At 26.0% G+C, this 4,450-nt stretch overlaps 1 pseudogene; it reads right to left on the bottom strand.

The window, feature by feature from the left end:
- Positions 1-252: 252 nt before the first annotated feature.
- On the bottom strand, positions 253-1,765 carry LOC124775500 (annotated as a pseudogene).
- Positions 1,766-4,450: the final 2,685 nt, after the last annotated feature.

Genomic DNA, 4,450 nt, shown 5'->3' on the forward strand with positions numbered 1-4,450 from the left:
CTGAATGATAGTAGTTGTTGTATGTTTATTAACATGAATTGGTAAACGACCAGTTGAAGAACCTTATATCATAACAGAACAAATCTTAACAATTATCTACTTTAAATACTTCTTAATTAATGTCCATGTTGCAAATGCATGAGGGAAGCTAATTAAGGAATAAATAAGTTAATTAGCTTAGGAAAAGCATATGTTTTGAAAACATCAAACTAGAAGTTTAACTCTTCTATTAACTTTTCTTAAAAAATATCACTAAATAAATGAGATAAATAAAATCTTTAAACCAACAAAGAAAATAAAAAAATTTAAAGATAAAGGTAAAAATATTTTTCAAGCTAAGTATATCAACTTATAACGGAACCGTGGTGAAGTACCCCGAACTCAAATAAAACGAAAAGATATAATAGCAAGCTTAATAAAACATATAAAAGAATAAAAATCACCCCCCCCCAAATTAAAGCTAATAACATTCTTATCACAACAATTCTAGTATACTCAGCTAAAAAAATTAAAGTAAAACCACCAGCACCATATTCGATATTAAAGCCTGAAACTAACTCAGATTCACCTTCAGCAAAATCAAAAGGTTAACAATTAGTCTCGGCCAAACAAGAAGCAAAACAAGCTAAAGCTAAGGGAAAAGAAATAATAATAAATCAGCAATAAAGCTGATAATTTATAAAATCAAACATGTTATAACCACCAATTAAAATAATTAAAAACAATAAAATGAAAGCTAAACTAACTTCATATGAAATTGTTTGAGCAACAGAACGAAGGGAAACTGATAAAGAATAATTTGAATTAGAAGATCACCCAGCAATTATAATTGTATAAACACCTAATCTAGTACAGCACAAAAAAACAAAAATCCATAAGAAAAAAACACATATAAGTTAAGTAATGGAAAATTACTCAAACAGCCAAAGAAAACATTAAATTAAAAGCAGGAGAAAAATAATAAAGTAAATAATTAGATATAATAGGAATAGGCTGCTCCTTACAAATCAACATAAAGCATTGCTAAAGGACTGTGGGATCCCTAGAAATCCTACTTTATTTGGACCCTTACAAATGTGAATATAACCTAAAGCCTTCCGCTCCAACAAAGTTAAAAAAGCAACACTAACTAATAAAAGAAAATTTAAAATAAACATAAATAAATCATAAAGTATCAATACTATTTGTAGAAAAAATCTACATAAATGAATTCTAAATTCAACACATTAATCTGTCAAAACAGTAAATTAATTAATATTAATCAAAATAGTAAAAATTATTTTAACCATATGGTCCTTTCGTACTAATATGGATTAATAGTCTTAGGATAGAAACCGACCTGGCTCACGCCGGTCAGAACTCAGATCATGTAAGAATTTAAAGGTCGAACAGACCTAATCACTGGGCTCCTGCACCCAAAATTTTTCTTAATCCAACATCAAGGTCGCAATCTGCTTTGTTGATATGAGCTCCCAAAACCAATTACGCTGTTATCCCTAAGGTAACTTAATCTTATGATCATAAATTATGGATCAAAACAACAAACATAAATCAATGATATAATAATGAGGAGTTTATTTATTTTCATGTCATCCCAACAAAAGATCATCATTAAATATAGAAAGACAAACAAAAAACTATATAAAAGTAAAACGTTAAGCTCTATAGGGTCTTCACGTCCTGAAGAAGAATTTAAGCCTTTTGACTCAAAAGTTAAATTCAAACATTTATTAAGAGACAGTTGATTTCTTGTCAAGCCATTCATTCCAGCCACTAATTAAGAGACTAATGATTATGCTACCTTTGAATGGTCAAAATATCGTGGCTCTTTAAAAATCTGCTCAGTGAGCAGGCCAGACCTCAAAATATTTTCAAGAGGACATGTTTTTGATAAACAGGTGCAAATCAATTTTGCCTAGTTCCTTATAATAAATTTACAAGGTAAAAATTTTATACAAATAAATATACTAATTCTATTATTATTACAAAGGTTTAAAAATTAAATCAATAATCTTAATAAAGAAACGTAAAATAGTTATAAAATCAAAATATAAAATAATGAACTAAAACACAAACTTAAAGATACCTGGTCTAAAGCTTACTATTATATTTTTAAAAACAAATTATAGGTTAATAACTATAAAGCTTATCCCTTAAAGAATAAATAAGTTAATATTTATACTTAAAATATTAAATAAAAACAACTAACCTTAAAAAATTAATTTTTTTCTTAAGAAACTACATATCTTAGGAAATGATTAACATCTCATTTCTATAAATAATTTAATAATTATGATACATTAACTATAAATTATTTATAAATCAACCCAAATTGAGACAAGTGAAATAAATACTAAAATTTTAATAAACCATGATACAAAAGGCACAATAAATAAAATCTACTTTAAAAAATTTAAAATAATATTTCATAAAACATTTAAATTACCAATACACTATAATTTTCAAAATCCAACAAAATTATTTATATAAAATAATTAAACAAAAAAATCAGTATAATAAAATAAATAATCAAGATATCCTGGTTTGCACAGAAAATTTTTCAGTGTAAGTGAAACACTTTACTAATAAGACATATCTTGAACCTCTTCATAGATACACTTTCCAGTTCATCTACTATGTTACGACTTATCTCATCTAAATTGAAGCTACTTTAAAATAATCAAAATAGTATAATCAATAATGAGAGCGGCGGGCGATGTGTACATACCTCAGAGCCAATCAGTTAAATTAAATAAATCAAATTACTATCAAACCCACCTTCATCAACAGTATTTCACCATCAAATCCATTATAAACAAAAATCTATTGTAACCAACCTCCTTTTAACTATAAGCTGCACCTTGACCTGAAATATTTTATAATTATAAATCTCAAGAATTATCACTCTAAAAAGATTCTCTGATAACGGAGATATACAAACAAATAAAGTAAGTGGAGTAAATCGTGTAGTATCAATTACGGGGTAGTTTCCTCTGAATGGAATGAGATACCGCCAAATTCTTTGGGTTTACAGACCTTAACTAATAGTACCCTGGTAAATATAATTAACATTTAAAGTAATAGGGTATCTAATCCTAGTTTATTATTTAAATTTCACAGATTCATAAAAAAGCTACAAATAAATTTTAACATTTAACCTTACAAATTTATATTTTAACCCTAATTATATAAACAACTGTTTTAACCAATAATATTCACTTGTATCAATCGTATAACCGCAGGTGCTGGCATGAATAATGCCGATACTAAATCAAGTGCTAAATCCAAAATCATTCGATAATTAAATAAAATTACTGCAAAATGAACATTTAGTTTAACTAAACTTACATATAATACAAAGAAAAAGTGAATAAACAAGCAAGAATAAAACTTTTAGGAACAAAAAATTAGAAATTTAAAAATTAACCAAAACAAGAAAAAAGAAAAGATACAAATATTTAAAGAAAAAGAAAGAAAAAGATTACACATATTAGCAAAAAAAAAATAATAATAAAAAGCAGCAGACCCCCTTTATGACCACAACAACTTCTCTATTGTATATAAATAAAGATAGATATGGAACACATATACCAATAAATGTATTGTATTCCTTCTTATTTAATCTTTCTTTTCACTAATAATAAAGAAAGATTAAATAATATAATAAATATATTTGATACAAATATGTAAATTAATGTAATATATTATTAATATAAAATTAATATAAAATTAAGTTAACTTAAATATTAATTAACTGAATGATTTATAGATAATTTCTTAATTATATTATTATAATTATTTATATTAATATATTATATTTAATATTATTAATCTTATTTATTATATCCAATTATAATAATATTTAATATTAATCTACATATTATTATATATTTTATAATACAATAATTTATTTTAAGCTAAAAACATAAGTAGCAGTAATACTCGGTAAATAAATGTATTAAAATAATCTTTTAATAATAATAAAATGAACTTATAGGTATTTAAATTTAATTAAATGTAATATATTAACACGGTCTTTAAATATGTGTGCTTGTGTCTGTATATGTGTGGATGGATATGTGTGTGTGTGTGTGTGTGTGCGAGTGTATACCCGTCCTTTTTTCCCCCTAAGGTAAGTCTTTCCGCTCCCGGGATAGGAATGACTCCTTACCCTCTCCCTTAAAACCCACTTCCTTTCGTCTTCCCCTCTCCTTCCCTCTTTCCTGATGAGGCAACAGTTTGTTGTGAAAGCTTGAATTTCGTGTGTATGTTTGTGTGTCTATCGACCTGCCAGCACTTTCGTTCGGTAAGTCACATCATCTTTTATATATATATATATATATATATATATATATATATATATATATATATATATATATATTTTCTCTTCATAGATAATTTTGGGCTGTGGAATCATCTCTAGCACATATAAGTTAATCTGGAAGGGGAA

The sequence above is a fragment of the Schistocerca piceifrons genome, chromosome 2 (assembly GCF_021461385.2).
Source record: "Schistocerca piceifrons isolate TAMUIC-IGC-003096 chromosome 2, iqSchPice1.1, whole genome shotgun sequence".
NCBI classification, from domain to species: Eukaryota; Metazoa; Arthropoda; class Insecta; order Orthoptera; family Acrididae; genus Schistocerca; species Schistocerca piceifrons.